Raw genomic sequence first — 20,064 nt, 5'->3', positions numbered from 1 at the left:
AAAAAAAAAAAAAAAAAAATACTGACTGAAGAACAGTGTCTCAGAGGAATGGAACTAGAACAGATATTTTTCTAGGAAATATGGATCTGACAAATATTCAAGTATTGAAGATCTCTCAAACAGAAAGACTCAGGCAGATTCTATAGTTCTTAGCAGGTAGAGCCTAGAGATGGGACCAAAAAAAAAAAAAAAAAAAAAAAGAAAAAGAAAAAGCATAGAATTAAAGACTACACCAGCAAGCTGTAAACTCAGAGATTATCTCTGACCCTGGAACAGAGACTCTTCCTGAGCCCACAGGAGTTAAGAGATAGCAAATAAAATTGCCTCTGCCAACAGCCAGGACAAAGTCATAGAAAATATTAAAAGAACATCACGAGGTACATCGAGTATAATCACAAGGCCACAATCACAGAAATGGTCTCCACTCAGAAACATGGTAGAGAAAACAGCCAGGTCATATATCATTCTTTAGATTGCCACCACAATTGGTGGCATAATTGAGTTAAAATTTACAATATTTCTGTGGTGTGTAACATTTACAGTATTTCTGTTGCACAAAATCACAAAGTAATCAGCATATATGACACGCTTCCTAATTAATGTAATCAGGCACACTTTATCATGTCATAGTGAGAATACGGTGATTTCAAAACACAACCTGACCTATGCTGAGGTCTGGATGCCATGTCCTGTTAACCCTCCCTGTAGCTATTGCCAGTGTCTCTGTGATTACTAGAGAGGGCACCACAAAGCACCTCAAACTTAAGACCCAAAGAGCTAACTCTTTTCTCACACACCCTTGTTCATTCTCTTAACTAACAGAAAACCCATCCACCCAGCTGCTGAAGCTAAGAACATAAAATAAATGCCTTTCAAGTCACATTAATATCCAGTAAGGTACCAGTGTTTCTGATGGCTTTTTATTGCTTTATTCATATCAAATACTATACGTGAATTTTAATTTTATAAAAGTAACTTACAAGTCTTTGGGAATTTCTAATAAAAATAAGTGTAGTTAAAGGGTTTTATTTCTCTATCTCAAAATTCCTATAAAGCTTTATTTCATAATATTTCAGAAAACCTTAGGTTAACCAAATACTTTGAATTTGCTGCTTTATTATATAGGTATAAAAAGGCAAATAAAAATAATCAAATCCCCATGATTTCTTCAAACTAAGTATGGAACATTTTTACTGACTACATTACTTGAACTATTTTTTTCTGAATATATTTTTTAATATCCATTAAAAGAACTGCATCTGGGGGCAACATTTTTTCACAAAACGAAACAAAAGCTCTGTTCTTCTGAGAGGAGACTTGGGCATACCAATGTACAATTCAAGAGAGCTCAGGAAATGTTTTAGTGATATTCCATTATCCCTTGAGACACTTAACTTCAGCTCATGAAAATACCAGGGTCTAAGGGATGAAAATTACAATGGCTTCCTGCAAAAGCCCCCTCTAGGCTATGGGACTAATTTAAACAATATGCATAACTCCAACCAAACCACTAGCATAAGCTAAAACATCTATTATTTAAAAAGCTGATCTGTGCATTTATCTGTCAATACTAAATCTTTTCTTTTAGGTTTCCCATGTTTTACATGTTCCACAAAAATAAAAAGAAACTATCATGTATTCTAATGTAATATTAATTTACATTTACACTGTCTCTTTTTTTCTTTTTCCTTTCTTTTTTGGAGAAGGAGAAAGGGGAGGGGAAGGCTGGGCACAGTGCCTTACATATGTATGTACAGATGTGTTGAACTGGGTATTTTATCATGGCATTTGAATAAATGCATAGATGAAGCTATGTCCTCTTTCTGTCTGTTGGCATTAGAGAAATGCTAAAACTTTGCAATAGTCCATAAAGTCTATCAAGAACAAAAAAATCAAAATAAAAGGCAATATCATACATTTCAAACTTACCAAACCGTCAGCCTAAAATTAATTTAATGTAATTCACTGGGTTATGGCCTTTAGGAGAGATCAAGCTAAGCTGATGTTTAATATGGACAGACTTGCTACTTTGGATACCAGAACTTGGGGGTGAGCAAGTGGGAGAAAGGTTTAGTATATATTAGTCCAAACATACACTCTGAATCCAAATACTTGGGCCTGAATTCTAGATACCATTTACCTGCTATTTGGCCTTCAATAAGTCACCTGACTTCTCAGAGCTTTGACTTATTACCTGTAAATTGGTATAAAGAAACCAACAATCTCATAGAATTAAAAGAGAAAAGGCACATTAGCCCAATGGATGTTAGTTTCCTTCCTTATCTCTTCTCCAGCATTTGTTCCTCTGCCCTGAGATATGCAGATAAAATATATTCTACCATTTTGCTGAGGATTTCAGTCACAGAGAGAAAAGGACTTGCCAAGGAGAGCTGAAAAATGGCAATGGAGGTGTCCAGGATTTTTGAGGCTTTACATGGCAGCTGATATTACAATATTAGCATACCATGTGCTTTGGTCAAGCAGTGTCCCTGGGCCCTGGGTGTGCTTCTGCCAGTCTCTCCAGACTCTAATTCGGTGCGGCACACACCTGCCTGCTGATTCCCACCCTCCCAGCCCAGAGTAAGAAACCAAGCCAAGTTGGGAGTTTATAGCAGCTTCTGAAAAGGGCATTCTCTTGCTACCTTCAAGCCTAGTCTTAACCTTATTCCTCTCATATCTGATAGAGGGGGTACCTCGGAAAGTATATCTTTTCTATCTGCCTCTTAGGCAAATTTGTTATCAAGAAAACTTACATATAACACCCAACCACACACACATGCACACATTCACCTCATAGGTTCAAATTTAAAGAAGTGTATTTTAACTTGTGAAATTACATTAAAAACAGGAAGAGAAAGAGAGAACATTGAAAGGCAAAGTCATCTCATATTGCCAGAGGCAAGTCAAAAAAGCATGTCCCTTCATTCCATGTTTAACTTATAATAAGCCAAGCCTGGAGGAAAAAGGGCTCCCTATGCATGTTGGCAGATGCAGCATTGGGGTGACACATAGTATAGGATATACTGATGCTAACCACAAATGGGAAATTAGGCTATCACAAAGACCCAAACCTAGAGACTGGGAAAAATTCAATAGTTTTAATTTGGTTCTGCCATATTTGATTTATATGAAAGCTTCATGTTGGCTTGGTATCTGGAAATGTGTCCTTCTTCAAATAGTTTTAGCATTAATAATTTGCAGATCAAAATCTGTGGTTGAATACATCTTTAAGAGGGTATTTCCAGCTAGCAAAGATTTGCACACGCTACATCACAACTGCTGGAATCAGACTGAGCAGTAGAACAGATTTCCAAGGAAGTCAAAGAAAGCCAAGATGCAACAGAATCCCAGATGAGGCAAAGGGAGCCAAGACACCATTTTTAATACAAAGCCCAGCCTCCCTTTGCCTATGTGCATTTTCAGCTGAAAACAAAATTAGGATTATTTCTTATTGGTCAAACAATGAGTGCCCTACAAAGAAATAAATGACAGGGAAAAAAAAAAGGATAATCAATGCTAATAGGGAAAAAGTCAGGCTAAATACAAAGTAATGGGCATGCAGAGAGAACATGGAAGAATATGTATCACATAAATTCAAGTTCCAGATACAGTTTTCTGCATTTCCATGGAAAACCTCATGTTAGGGAAAATGACTTCTGGGCCTTCAATTTGAAAACCAGAAGAGGCCTCCTTGGAGCCAGATAAATAACAACATTGTCACAAAGGCATTTTTCTTTGAAAATATCTCAAAATGTCTTACAGACATCTCTGTGTTTATTGGCATGGGACTCCCTGAGATACACACATAGCATTTTATTGATGGATGATTTCAATCACAGAAAAAATTGTCACTTGCCAACAACAGCTGATAAGTGGAGACAGGACTAGGCACAAGGTCATCCAGTGTATAGAACAGACATCTATCCAAGAGGCAATGCTGTTTCAAAGGCAAGTACATTCACAATAGAATGACTTAAAATCCTGCAAGTGAAAAGAATTACCCATGTATTTTAAAACATCCCACTGAAGAAGATGAATCTTTCTCAGAATTGTCCTAGGATTTGTTCATGTTAATGAAGTGTTTGATTTTTAAGGAGAGAAAGTCTCCTATCAGCCACAAACTGAATCACATTACATTTGTTGGGCTGAAAAACTATTTTCCCTATTTGACCATCAAAATGGATTTACTGGACTTCTGAGGGAAGATGGCAGAATAAAGTCAAATTCACTTTTAAAATATATATCTGCTTTGAGAAATATATATAATGAATGGAAAGGAAAACTCTGAATTAGTTGAGCAATTTTCAATATTTTGTCTGCTATACATTGGACTTCTAAGGAAAACTAGCAGTTTGAAGCCAGATCACAGAATCATCCTTCCCACAAGCCTAACAAATGAAAGAAAAGAAATAGGCTAAAACTAACCAAGAAATTTATCACAGCAATCAAATAAAGTAGGAGGCACAATCTTAATGCCGCTTTCTTTTTAAGAAGCATGTCCAGCCAATGTTTTCTTAGGTCAGTCTCCCAAGGCAATAGAAATAAAAGCAAAAATAAACAAATGGGACCTAATCAAACTTATAAGCTTTTGCACACCAAATGAAACCATAAACAAAAGGAAAAGACAACCTATGGACTGAGAGAAAATATTTGCAAATGATGCGGCCAACAAGGGTTTAATTTCCAAAGTATAAAAACAGCTCATACAACTGAAAAACAAAAAAACAAGCAGCCCAATCGAAAAATGGGCAGAAGACCTAAATAGACATTTCTCCAAAGAAGACATACAGATGTCCAATAGGCACATGAAAAAATATTCATCATCGCTAATTATTAGCGAAATGCAAACCAAAACTACAATGAGGTACCACCTCACACCAGTCAGAATGGCCATCATTAAAAAGTGACCTAGAGATTATCATACTAAGCGAACTAAGTCAGAGAAAGAAAGACAAATACCATATGAAATCACTTATATGTGGAATCTAAAATACAACACAAATGAACATATCTATGAAACAGAAACAGACTCACAGATATGGAGAACAGACTTATGGTTGCCAAGGGGGAGGGGGGTGGGGAAGGGAAGGAGTGGGAGTTTGGGATTAGCAGATGCAAACTAGTATATATAGGATGGATAAACAACAGGTCCTACTGTAGCCACTATGGAAAACAGTATGGAGGTTCCTCAAAAAACTAAAAATAGAGTTGCTATATGATCCAGCAATCCCACTCCTGGGCATATATCCAGACAAAACTATAATTCTACATTCATAGCAGCACTATTTACAATAGCCAAGACATGGAAACAACCTAAATGTCCATCAACAGATGAATGGATAAAGAAAATGTGGTACATATATACAATGGAATATTAGTCAGTCATAAAAAAGAATGAAATAATGCCATTTGCAGCTACATGGATGGACCTAGAGATTATCATACTAAGCGAACTAAGTCAGAAAAAGAAAGACAAATACCATATGAAATCACTTATATGTGGAATCTAAAATACAACACAAATGAACATATCTATGAAACAGAAACAGACTCACAGATATGGAGAACAGACTTATGGTTGCCAAGGGGGAGGGGGGTGGGGAAGGGAAGGAGTGGGAGTTTGGGATTAGCAGATGCAAACTAGTATATATAGGATGGATAAACAACAGGTCCTACTGTATAGCACAGGGAGCTATATTCAATATCCTGTGATAAACCATAATGGAAAAGAATATGCAAAAGAATATATATATATGTATAACTGAATCACTTTGCTGTACAGCAGAAACTAACACAACATTGTAATTCAACTGCACTTCAATTAAAAAAAATTTTTTTAAAGGAAACATTGCCACAGGAGAGAAAAAGTAAAGCTTCTAGAAAGTAGCTTAGTCATCCTAAACCACATTCTACATACACCAGAGCAGTAAGTAGTGACAAATTCCCAAGTTTTCCACTAATATCGCCAATTATTTTTTTAAAGAAGCAGCTTAAGCAATCCTAGACCAAACAATTCATTTCCAGATACTTATTCAAGAGAAATGAAAACATATGTCCACAAAAGGACTTATACAAAAATATTCATAATACTCAAAAACTAGAAGCAACCCAAATGTCCATCAACATAAGAATGAATAAATAAATTGTGGTATAATCATATAACTGAATATTACTTAGTCATGAAAAAGGAATTCATACATGCAAAAAGAAATTGAATCATGAAAAACATTAAATTGAGTGAAAGAAGTCAGTCATGAATGAATACATATTCTTTTGACTTCACTTATATGCAAAACTAATCCATGATGACAGTAATGAGAAAAATGGTTATCTATATGGTAGGATGATTGGCAGAGAAGGAGCATAAGGGAACATTCTGGGGAAATGGAAAAGTTCACTACCTTGATTGCCCTAAAGGTTACATGGTGTAAACATCTGTCAAACTCATCAAACCATAATCTTAAGATGTGTACATTTTACTGTATGTAAATTATACTATAATTATTTTTTTAATGCAACATAAATGAATAAAAGCAGCTGCTGAGGGGATAGGTAGACAGCCCAGGAAAAAGATATAGAAAACCCCTCACATGAACAAAGCCTCCCTAACACCACAGGGTCTCACAGGTTCAGAAATTTCCACTGAGTTGTCCAATGAGAACTATCAAAACCAACCCACTAAATTTCCATCAGTAAAGAGGGATTGGCAGAAGGAAAAATAAAAGGGAAAATAAGATGATATTCTGAGGGGACGGGAGATGCTTCAGAGAGAAACACACAGAGGTCCCTATAGAAGTCCTGACACCTCTTTGAATTAACAGGCTATGGCCAAAACCCAGAGTTGTCGCTTCACGAACTGGAGAAAGGTCTGAAACCCCCCAAAATAAAAAAGTTCTCCCAAATAGGTGGAGGAAACTCTAGCCCATGTATTTTCATTGGCCTTTAGGCAAACAGAGATTGGTCCACCAATCACCATAGCCAGCCAGTCCCTTGCAAGTTCTACTATCCTCCATCCTCACGCTGTCAAAGAAAAACACATTGAAGACTCAATATATCCAGTCCCAGAATAGTAAAGGGCATGACAAACAGGCGTCAAATAGGGTGAAGACAAGAGAATTGAACAAGGCCATATCACAATCAATTAGAGGCTGATGGAGCTGCCTGCATCTAACAGGAATAAGATGTAAAGGAATGGCATGTTGCATCAGAATTGTGTATACTGGAATCCCACTTTAACACTGTGTCAAACATCTGAATTTGAATAATCTTTTATAATAAAACTATAAGATTATGGAGAGTAAGTTATTGAACACAACCAATAAATGCCTACTTTGAGATATCAGAAGATGAATTGCTCTGAGTTGATGTCATCATAGAAGAGGCAGGAGAGGAGACAGCAAGAAACCAACCTGTATACTCTTCTCTTCATCCCCACCTCTCTATGTCCTTATCTATCCAAAGGGAAAAAGTAGAAATGAGGGATGGGATAAGGCACTGGAACTTAAAACAATTCCTGAGTACTGAAAATTATGCAAAATAAGACTATAATAAGAAATATTTTCCTGTATTGACCTACTGACTTCACATTTACACTTGAATGGTAAGTCAAAAGAGTAAAACAAGCAGTATGACTGCACTCTCTCTTGTACTTATTTTTTAACTGGCTATGTACAAACCATAATTTCAAAGGCAGTGCAGACCTTATTTTTGACAATAAACAATAATACAACAAAGTGGGGTTCACCAAATGAAAACAGAAATTACTGAAATAAAATCTGTAAAGTCTTACAAAAAGTAAGTATTCCACCAGGAACAAGATAAAAGAGAAGCAAGCATCCTAAATAGGCAACCGGAAGATGTGCCATTCATATTAAGCATTTTGGTGTAATCATACTGTCATCCTAGAATAAGTGAAGTAATTGTGGATGCTAAAAGCTTATGTATTTTTCCCACTCTCAAAATAATCTTATTTATTTTACCACGCTTTCAAAACTATTTACCTCCAGCAGAGACCTAATGAAATGAGCTTCATCCTTAGTGAGATTTTTTTAATCAGAGAAAAAGGAAGCTATGAGAATGTAATTGTTTAAAAAGAGATTTGTATTTACTTGTATTTACTCCACATTCTAGTATGGCTGTGTTCATTGAGTGAGGAAGTAAGGAAGAAAGGAAGGAGTTGAGGCAAGGAGGGAAAAAGGGAGGGAGGGAGGGAGAAACAGAGAGAAAAACATATACAATTATTGCTGATACTGAAAGTTAATCACCTCCTCAAGGGCATGTTCCTCACTTGCCCAAATGTGGGAAAATTCAATGACAACAACGGACATTCCACTGAAAGAGGGAAGAAAGCATATGGCCCCTAAAAACAAACGATCTAATTAAAATGCAGAAAGACAGCTCAGCTCTCCAATTATTAAATACACAAAAGAGACCATTTAAAGGTTCATAAACAACGCTAAAAAGAAAACTAGAGTTTACAAAGAATTTAAATATGAAAATAAACTAGACCTAATAATAAATATAAACAGGAAATACCAATGGCTGATCACTTAGTAAACCATATGCTCTGAGCCGTGATTTGGGTTACTTTAAAAAACAAACCCAAACTTTACAGTATTGCATTTCAACATATAGAACAGTCAATAAAACCTGCAGGGAAAAACACACCTTCTCTCTCCATCCTGTTCCTACAAGCTTGTCAATTACTGTAGGGCACAGCAGAGGTTGAGGAACACAGCTGATCTCTTTCAACAATGTTAAGGCTTTCACCAGCCCAGCCTAATAAACACATGTTCCCAATAACTTCTCCAATGAATAAGCCCCTTTCAAAAGAGAAACAGGACTCACATGAACACTAACCTCTTGATTGGAAAGCACATACTTAGCCAGTGGACTGTGAAGGTCTCCCCCAATTCGCATGCTTCAGGCTACATTCCTAATCAATTAGTTACATCAAATACCCTTTTGTTTCCCTCCAGTGACTTTTTGCCACCCTGTTACTTGACCCCTAAGCAAATGCCTCACCTGGCTTTCATCCAGATTCCCTGCAAAGCTTGCCCTTCCCAGACCATGGGAGCCAACCTCTAGAGATGTGACTAGCCTTCTAGAACTTCTACAGTATGGTAGAGAAATGTTTTCAAAACAATTCTGCAGAGCAACTGAGGCATTTGGAATATTTTTCCAGCTAAAGAATCTGAAAGATACTGAAGAAAAGTATCTTTCTTTTATCTACTCCAGAACTGCTTCCAGGAGAGCATATTCAGCTGAAAACAAAGATATCCACGTTATAACCTCAGTTTAGTCATTAAAACCTAGCTGACCTTGGGCATCTGCCCTTGGCACCTCTGAACCTCATATTCTTTATCTACAAAGTGGGTGAATTTTGGTAAATCCATTTCTATTTTAAAACGTTATTAGTTTGTGAAACAGGACATCCAAGACATGATCTGTTGCCTTCAATTACACTTTATCCTGTTCTCATTTTAAATAAATGTTCAAGCCCTATCACCACCCCCCAAACCTCATCCCTGAGAGATCACTCGATGCCTAATGATGCATTCTAACCATTCATAATTCCCACTGTGATTTTTAATACCCTAAGCATCAGAAATTATCTGAATGTGTTTCTACTGACAATGTGATTGATGCGCAATAATACCAGCAACCTTCCTACCAACATTTACAATTATTACTTTGCCATTTTACCTTCTATTCTACCCCTCCTTCCAATCTCCAAGTTTGGATTAATACAACTGTTTCAAGAGTCACTGGTCATTGCCTGCGCAAGGGGAATCACATAAATATGCTAATTGATACATCACAAATTTATTAGATTCAACTTCAGCTGCTCAACAATCCATTAATTTATTTCTCCTCTGCTCTGTTTTCCATTGCCTACAAGTAGTTATTCCAAATCTTTATCACTCACTTCAAGCACTAGACTCCCTGCGTCTACCCTCCTCATTCCCAGTGGACAACTGTCGGGGAAAAAAAAAAAAAAAAAAACGATGACTTTAGCCAAGAACCCCCTCAATTGCCCTCCCTTTGATTTACATTGTATCCATTCTTCCCACCTTCCCTCCTGCAGTAGACCAACTACTGTTAGTGATGCTTCTTTTCCAAAGGTATACACTCCTTCTTCAAGTGAACTCACATGCAACTTTTCACATCTCTTTCAAAGCTATCAATCACATCTTCCATTTCTTTTATCAGTGCTTCTCTTCCACTCCATAGCCTTTTTTCTCACCTGCCTGAGATATGCACTCAAAACTCCCCCAGAACTGTGAATAACAAATTCTCTCCCATTACCTTCTTGAGGTTAGAGGGGTCTGGGAAATGTAGTTTGTGGCTGAGCATCTGCATCCCAGTGATTCTTCCACAGTATGGAACAAAAAGCACAACTTTTCAGAAAATAGCAAGTTGTCTCTATCACACTGTATCTCTCATTAGGTTTGGCACTCAGCTTTCCTGACTCCTTTCAGCAACTCTTTTACTAAATCTTCCTCTTCTCAGATTCACAATTTAAGATTCTACCCTTATTGGCTTTCCTTCTTGCTCTCCAAGCCCTGCTTGGATTAGATCAGCTCCATGACTGTGCCTATCACCCTTATATGAAATCTTTCACAGCTCTAACTCCAGGCTTAACCTCTTCCCTAAGCTCTAATATCACATTTTAACACTATCATTCTGAATCATCCACAAGCAACTCAACATGGCAGTATCAGGATGCTTTAGCTTACAAGTAGTAGGAAACTTCTACTCATTCTATCTTAGACCATAAGCAAATTTACAGCCCCATGAGGTAGAGCAGGCTACAGGCACTGCTGAGATATACATCAAGGCTCTGAATCCTTTTCTCTGCCCTTTTTTTTTTTTGGCCCTGCCCTCCTCTGCATTGGCTTTATCCTCAGGCTGATGGCTAGATGAATGCAACAATTCTAGGTGTAATATTCAAACATAACATCATCCATAAATGAAGCGTTTCACTTCCCTAAGAGAAAAACATTACAGAAGTCCCACTGAAAGAGATCCATGTTTATTTCTAAACCAATCACTGGCAAATGGAATGAGAGTACCATACTTAGTTTAGACCAGGGTTTCTCAACCTTGGCACTACTGACATTTAGGGCCATATAATTCTTTCTTGTAGGGGGCTATTCTATGCATTGTAGAATGTTTAGCAGCATCTGTGGCCTCTACCCACTACATGCCAATAGAATTTGCCACTCTTGACAACCAAAAATGTCTTCAGACATTGCCAAATATCCCCTGGGAGGTAAAATCACCACTGTCTGAGAACTCCTGGCTTAGACTAACCATGATATATCCTTAGAACACAAGTACTGGAAAGGTCATCTCTTAAGAAAGGAGATAGGAAATTAAAGTTGACTAGGCAACCAATAGTGGCCACTGCAATGTCCAAAAACAAACTTGTTTTCTACTTCCCATGTCCAAAATATATTTCTCCTCCTGAATTTCTGATATTGATTAACATAGCACTGTCTAGATACTCAGTGGCCCAAAATGAGAATAACAGCCCAAACTAAGAACTCTAGCATCATCTTTATACCTTCCTTATTTCCCATATCCAGTGGTTAACAGTTCTTATCAATACTGATGATGAAGCTTCTTGTGGATCTGTTCTCATTTCTCCATTTCCACTGTCACCTAAATATCTCAGCGGTCGCCTCCTTACTATGTTTCCTGCCTCCTAGGCTTTCCTACAGTTTTGATAGTTATCTGCTAAAGGATAAATCTGGTCAAATCAACCTTCAATTTAAAACCATTTGATGACTCTTCCTCATTACCCACAAAACCAAATTGAAAGTCTTTAGCCTATTATACAAGGCCTGCAATGATTTATCCATTGCCCAGTGCTGCTGCCTCAACTCCAGCCCCTCCACTTACCTTATTCTGTACCACTCCAGATTATTTATTGTTCCTCAAACCAGACATTTGATATATCAGTGATTTGTTTGTGTCAGTCCTTCTGTCTGGAATGACCTCTCCACTCTCACTTCCTAATCCATCTTCAAGTCCTTCACACTTCTCATGCATTATTTCTTTTTTGGTAACTTCTACTTTCTCCATGATAAAATTAATTACTCTCGCAGCTGAATCCCCATAGTACTTATTAAAAATATAATTCCGATTGAGCACTTAATGCATCATATTATAGCTTTATTCATCTGCCCAGCCAGATCATGGCTACTAAAGGTGAGGTATTATTATCTCTATTTATAACAACAATTTCTGGCACAGTGCCTAGAATGTAACGAAACAGCTCTAAATGCAGAGCTTTTGAAATGAAGGAACTCAACTGAACTGACTTCAATGTATTTGCCCAAAATTATTATAAGTCTCAGGGACTAAGTCTAACCAGTCAGTTAAAATAATTTTTCTCTAATAGTAAGCCAAATAATCTGAAAAACATATATACCATATAAAATGCTAATAAATACCTGTTTAATAATTAAATAACAAGTCCAAAAGTGAAAATCAGTGTGACAAATAAAAATACAGGGCTTCCCTGGTGGCGCAGTGGTTGCGCGTCCGCCTGCCGATGCAGGGGAACCGGGTTCGCGCCCCGGTCTGGGAGGATCCCACATGCCGCGGAGCGGCTGGGCCCGTGAGCCATGACCGCTGAGCCTGCGCGTCCGGAGCCTGTGCTCCGCAACGGGAGAGGCCACAACAGTGAGAGGCCCGCAAACCACAAAAAAAAAAAAAAAAAAAAAAAAATACAGCAAAATCACCTACAAAATCATTGAAGTGTTAAGAGGGATGATAATTTCCAAGTCTTTGCATGATTCAGAGAGGCTTCTACACATGTGCATTCCCACAGACTACCCAAATCCCTTCTCATACTTCACCCTCAATGATGAACAGGGTCTGAGTGGGGTCTCTGAGAACAGGGGCTCGAATACAAGTGTCCTTGGGCCCCAAGAGATGCTGAACTAAAGAAATTAAGCAAAAGCCACATTTCCAAAAGATAAGAAGGTTTTTTGTTTTTTGAGTTTTGTTATTGTTGCTGTTGTTGTTTTTAATCCAAACCAAAGTAGAAACTGAGTACAAAGCAAAGGAGTCAGGGTAAACAGAGACTATCTGGGGAGAGTCACTAACAGAGGCATCATCGCTTTTGGTCTGTTGTTATGTTTCTTAGTACCCAAGATGCCTGAGTAGAAGATAAATATCGAGAACAGAATTTATAAAGGCCTATAGACGGGAAAAGCAATGGGGCAATATGTGTCGAGTCATAAAGATGTAACTTCTCTTTGTCACAGAGGTTCTGCTTTGGGAATCTTTGCCAAGCAAATAATCAAAAACCCAGAAGGAAGTCTGTAAGCACCTTTGTTTATAAAAAAACAAAAAACAAAAAACAAAAAAAAAAACACAGAAGTGACCTACAAATCCCCCATAAAAGACTGATTACATCTTTTTACATTCTTTCAATGAAATTAGCTCTGAAGACTATGTAGCATCTACGTGAAAACATGAGGAAGTGCTTAAGACACCTGATACTTATGTCCCAGTCACAATTATATTGATAAAAAAATCATATGTGTAAAGGCTCTACCTAAATATATCAGAAAAGACAATGGCTATACCAGAATGTAGCAATTTCTAAACTTCATATTTTCATTATCTTTGAAATTTTCTATACCGTGGTTATGTTACTTTTCAAAAGTTTAATTTCAAGTCGGCAAGAGAACCACAGAGGCTGTGTCACAAATAAATTTCATCCATTTACACACACCTTCAAGCACAAGCAGCACAAAACACCCATGTTCAGAAAGGCCAATGTTTGGGTGAAATGCCTCTGAGAAAGATCTACATAGCCTGTTGGAGGCCCTGGCCAGTTTGATCTCACTTCTTGGAAAGTCCAAGAGCTTAGAATTCAACTCAAAACTGCAGTCATAAGCTTCATCAGCAGTGTCCCAAAGAATATGAATTAGTGGACAGAAGTTTATGAGGTTTCACTCAAAAAAAATCTAAAATTAGCTGCTCTGGCACCCTGATTGAAGCCCCAGCCTGGACACCTACCCTGCCTGGTCAGGGTGAAGAAGCACCTGTAATTATCTTCCAAACCTGGCTGACTGCTTCTCTTCTCTGCAGAGAACCTTAACTGTGTTAGCCTGTGGACCATGGTGCCCAGGAGTCAGAATTCTCAAATACGGCAGTTCATCTTCTATCCAAAGTGAGATTTGTATAATAATGCTATAATGTGGCCCTGTTCTCTCTGTCCCTTAAATTTCTATTTAACCCTGTTTGTCAGGAATAGCCCAGGATCCAGCTCTTGTCCCTAATAATATAAAACTGCCACAGGCACCAAGATAGAGGCAAGAGCCAATAAGATGGCCTGCACTGGGCTGGGTGTGGCGTGATCCTTCTGCCTTTAACTAACAGTCTGCTGACCATAAACACTGCCTTAAATAAGGTCCCTGCCCTTAAATGTCCCTTGTATTTTTGTTTCCTGCTTAATCAGCTGGAATAGAGTGAGAGTTACTGCTAAATGCCTGCTCCATGGTGGAAGCAACTGCATATTAGTGATGGGCACATACAGAGTATAAATTCTGAAAAAGGGTATTCCCCCACTGCCAGAACTAGAGGCAGTTTGTAGGGCTGAAGAGACACCACTTCTCCTCCCTCCACCCTCACTCATCCTGTTTAGAAGGGTAAAAAGATCAGATTTCTCAGAAATTCCTGTTTGCATCTGGGTATCCTAAAATGGAACTTACTGCCTTATAAAACAAAAGCACCACATTTCTACAGGGAAAAAAAAATCATAAATAGCTGTATGTCATATTTATATTTTGGGATAGGATCTGGATTTTTTTTCTGTGTTCCCTTTCTCTTCTTTTTTAACACTGATACACTCCACCTGACTTTCTCTATATTGCAATTACCCAACCATTGACTTCAACATTTTATCTAACTTAAAGTTTAACACGAATAATTTCTTTTCTCTCTAATTTATTTTATCTATAGAACACCTTAAACGTACATTCTCTCTGAAAAAAAACTTAAATCCCCATTTGCACCTCTCTTCGGTATTCTTCCGAAACAGAGTTCCCATCAAGTTCTATATCACCCTTCTAGGTCTTTCTAACCACCACTGTTGGGAAAATTGTTGGGTTTGGTGAAATCAGTCTCTTATAGTTCCTTCTCAAGATCTTTTGTTCTCATCATAAAATCTACTAGAACTCACTTCCCTGCTGTAGCAGTTTGCAAAAATGGCCACAACTATCTAAACACATGCCCTCTGCAATGTGACTGTATCTCCCACCAGGAGGCAGTGTCTATTTCCCCCACCCCTAATCTAGACTGGCTTTGTTACTTGCTTTGGCCAATAGAATATGGTAGAAGTAATGGTGTGCCAGTTCAAACAGTAGACTTTAAGAGCCTTTGCACACTTCCCCTCAGTCTCCTGGAACCCCTCATTCCCTTGGATGAACCCTAAGCTAGCATCCTGGATGATGGAAGACCACAAGGAGCAGAGCAAACCATCCCAGCTGAAATCATCCTAGAGTAGCCAGGCCCTAGCTGACTAAGCAGCTTATCAAAGATACATCAATGAAGCCAGCCAAGACCAGAAGAACTACCCAGCTAAGTTCAGCCAAAATTGTTGGCCCATAGAACTGTGAACTTTAGTAAATGATTCTTGTTTAAAAATCACTAAGTTTGGGGATAATTTGTCACACAGCAAAAGCTAACTAATACAGCTGCTCATACACATTCCTTAACAACCAAGCCTCCTCTTCTTTACCTTGCTACTTTTCTATTTATAGGATAGGGTAAAGGTTTCTCTTCAATTATGATATCCTTTCATCTAGCACATATTATAAATTCCTATAGTTCAATGCAAAAATTCTCGTCATTCCCAAAGTATTTGGACAGGGTGTTCTTAGCCACAATGATATCATAGGAAGTATTATGTAAAAATTTCCCTCAAGAATCAAATATGTAAGATTATCCTACTCTGTAACAACCTAAATGGGAAAGAATCAAAAAAGAATAGATACTTGGATCTGAAAAAAAAAAAAAATTATCCTAGTTCATACAATTGTCATATAATATAGAAACAAATCCTTTTCTAATCCTTTTAGGATTATAACCTGCTATGTGCCAGATATTTTACAAATTATATCTCCTTTCATCTTTTCTATGAGAAAATAGGTTAATTCATGTCTTCATGTCCTTCTGATTCCAGAGCCTAGGCTTTTTTCATTAAACCATACTGGCTATTTTCACCTTGAGAGTATATGATTAATGACCTAATTTCTTAAAAGACTTAGATATACTAAATTTTGCATCAACTTAATAGAACTAAAACCCAAATCCTTTACTTTGTTTACTCATTCATTCAAGCGGCAGATGCAGCCTAAGAATGGTGCACTATTGATCCCACCATTCTCAGCATTGACCTACCTACTTTCCTGCTTTTTCTCTTCTCAGAGGTCGTGACAGTGGACTAAGCCACTTTCATCTACTCATTTCTACATGTGCTTTCCTGTCAAAAAAAAATCAGCCATCTCCTCTGAAAGGTCTTACTTTTTCCAGCCTCTCTTCTAATCTGTGACTGAGGTAGACAGAGGAGGAGAAAGATGGAATACAAATCAAAACATTCATTAAATGTAAGATGCCAACTTACTCTCACCTATGAGATTCATCCCTGGCTCTGGGTTATACATATCGTAAGCTTTCTGGACAAAGTCTACTTCTTCCTTTATATCTTGACATGACGGGTGTTCAGTAAATGAAAGTTGAGGAATAATAATACCAAAGTGGAAACTATGGCCCCCCTCCCCACTGGCTTCATGTTGCATTCAAAAGAATTATCTTTTATGGCATTTAACTTGAACTTTATGTTTTTTCCTTGCCAAGAGCTATTAACATTACTATTGCACCACAGAGGGGATTTTTGTTTTTCTTCTGATAGCCATCTTTCAACAAGTCTGCCTGCAAGTAAATGAGAGCAGGATTTTAAGAGCCAATTAGTGTGTGGCTTATTGTTTGTACTTGCTAAACTTTATTTTCCCCATAGTTTGCCTCTGTTTCTATCACTGACTCTATCTTGTAATGAAAATTAATGCTCTGATTTAAATGAGTGATATGAAACATGATCTATTATGCCTGCTGGCACACAGTATGTTTCAACCTCATTACCACATTATTAAAGAATAATTAGCATCTCTAGGGATGAACTGGATATTACACATCCAACATTTGTAGATACATTTACTCACAGTTAGAAAACGGTGGTTCTATCCTTTCCATACACTAAGCCTCAATTATAAGTTTTACCAGTCCTGAAAATTGAAATTATTCTCTGGGGAACACAGATTGTGTTAACTGCTGAAGCACTTGCATGCTAGTGGAACCTAGAAACTTCCCACTTGCATGCTTATATACTGACCCTATAGTCATATCTGCCTTTCTTCCAAAGTTATTTATACCCAAGTTGTTAAATAAAATGGAGACTGACACCATTTAACTTAAATATTTGGTCTCAAAATCCACAAGAGTTCATGATATATTCAGATAATTAAGACCAATTTAGGCCATTGTTTAATGTATTGGAGAGGTCACTCATACATCTATAGCATTATCTATACTTCAGTTGAATGTAGAAACTGAAATACAGATTTAATGTAAGTTTAATGCACTTTGAATTATCTTTATGTATTGATGAGTTAGAATTTAAACATTAAAAATGTCATTCATTCATTAATTTCAAAAAAATTTAAATCAAAAGTTAACCACATAAAATATAAGATCTCACAAAATCTACTCTTATCAAAAATACAGAAGATTTTCAGAGTATAAAATAGTGTAGTTTAATCCTTTGTTATCAGTCCCTTGGTTTAATTTTCTTTTTACCATTCTTTTTTTTCCTCTAAATTCTATTTTTTCCCCTCAAATCTGCTACGATTGCAGTTTCCTATTTCCTTAAAATATTTTTAAGTTCATCTTACTGCTTTAAAGATAGGACTGTGTCTTATACTCTGACAATTCGAAAACCTTACATTCTTGTGTGTCTGTTTTGGCAGCTGGTTGTTCCTGCTTGTTCTTATCCTTGGTGCCTGGCTTCCATGAGTGCCTGATAAAATTTTACTGTGATTTTCCCATTTCACTCATGGAACTATTGGCTTGGTCAAAAGTTCGTTCGGGTTTTCCACAACATCTTACGGAAAAACCCAAACGAACTTTTTGGCCAAGGCAATATTTCTGGGAATTCCTGGGAGCCTAGGAGCTTCATTTGCTTTTACTAGCTACACACAGGGCACAACCAGTTCAGGACCACCTTAAACCAAACCCACACCTAGCATTCTTGAAAATTCCTAGGTGAGGTGTACTTAAGCAGCACATCCTTGAGAACATAAGGGTTTGGCTGTAACTTCTCAATGATTTATTTCATTTTGGTTTGGTTTTTGTGCCATCTTCTACTCAGCACTAAAGGTGGGAGGGCAGGGAGTCTTGACCTCTGGCTCACCCTTATCCTGAGGGGTTAGCCTTGGGATCTCAGCTTTCTGCAGAGAGGTGTCCCCTTAGACTCCCTACCACAGGTGGGCGCTGGGCTCAAAGCGACCAGGTTTTGCAACCTAGAATAATCCCTGCCCATGTCCTCAAGCGGAAGTGGCTTCAGTGTTCCACTTACCTTTCTGGATTCTCATTTTCCTCTAAGATTTTAGCCAGGTAATTCCTTACTATTTTTTAGCTTTCTGATGCTTTTAAAATTATATATGTGTTCATCCCAGGTTTTTATAGCTGTTTTCAGTGGGAGCATTGGTCTGAGTATCCTAGCCCACTATGTTTCCAGAAATAGAACCCTCCCTAGATTGAATAAGCCCCATTAAAGCAAACATATTCTACGTGTCTGAAGTGTTTAATTATATCTTCTAATTACAAGTAACAAAATAGCTCAAGCTATTTTATATAACAGGATATATATATATATATATATATACATATCTTATATGCTAGTTATAAGGATACCGGTGCATAGGACCTCAGGAGTAACTGAACAATCCAAACCACAGAAAGAGAAGGAGCTTTTTACGATGTGCCGAGATGGGAAGAACTGAAAACAGTAGGAGACTGTGAGCCTTCACTCCGCCTCAGAGGTTCTCAAACTTTAGCAAGACTCAGAATTGCCTGGAGGGCTGTTAAGAACACAGATTGCTGTGTCCCACCTGCAGGGTTTCTGAAGTAGGGCCTGAGACTTTGCACTTCTACTGAATTCCCAGGTGATGCTGATGTTGCTGGTGCAGAGACCACCCTTTCACCACCCTGTTACAGGAAAGCTCTGGAGTTTCACTGCTTAGATCCCAATCCTAGTTACCCCTCTACTACACCTGTGAATTTAGACATATTTTTCTCACCTTCTCCATGCTTGTTTCCTGTCTCAGTGACTAAGATTCCTCATCTGTAATAAGGAAACTGGTAGTACTTACCTCAAAGGGTTTGTTGAGAAGATTAAATGAAACGAGAGATGTAAAATCCTTAGAATAGTGCCAGTATTTAGCAAGCACTTGGTAATATCAGCTATTACTAACATCATTAACACTCACCTATTTTAATTACATCATATTTCAGTATTTATTCTCCTTTTTACCTATGTCCAATCTTATTTTCTTTTGTGAAGTTGCTTTTGCTCCCCTGACTCCCTCCCTCCCGCTTATGTCTTTAAAAATATTCTAGCATAGTTTCCTTGCAACTTTAGTTTACATGACACTCACAGACTAGTAGTCACTATCCCCCTTCATGACTGTCTACTTTATGACTTCTCTATTGCCAATCTTTTGAGTTTATTCATGACTACTGTTTACTTAGTTCTTAATTATACTTCTTAATTACATACTTAATTCTGTCCATTTTTCCCAGTTTAAATTCCCAAGAGAGAATCTGACTAGTCGAATTATCATTTGCCGCCATGCCACATCACAATCCATGAATTCGCTGCCGTTGGACCAGGTCACCCTCCCTGGTCCAATCAGCTGTGGTGCAGCAAGATGAGAGGGTGAGTGGAATAAAATGAGGCTGCAGAGGGCTATCTTCAAGCAGTGA

General features: G+C 37.7%; 1 protein-coding gene across 1 annotated transcript in view; it reads right to left on the bottom strand.

The window, feature by feature from the left end:
* The window catches only part of HMCN1 (hemicentin 1), a 554,195-nt gene that overhangs the window by 505,224 nt on the left and 28,907 nt on the right, over positions 1–20,064 (bottom strand). The window lies entirely within an intron of this gene.

The sequence above is a fragment of the Physeter macrocephalus genome, chromosome 4 (assembly GCF_002837175.3).
Source record: "Physeter macrocephalus isolate SW-GA chromosome 4, ASM283717v5, whole genome shotgun sequence".
In the NCBI taxonomy this organism is placed as follows: domain Eukaryota; kingdom Metazoa; phylum Chordata; class Mammalia; order Artiodactyla; family Physeteridae; genus Physeter; species Physeter macrocephalus.
This window is presented reverse-complemented; position numbering and strand designations above follow the sequence as displayed.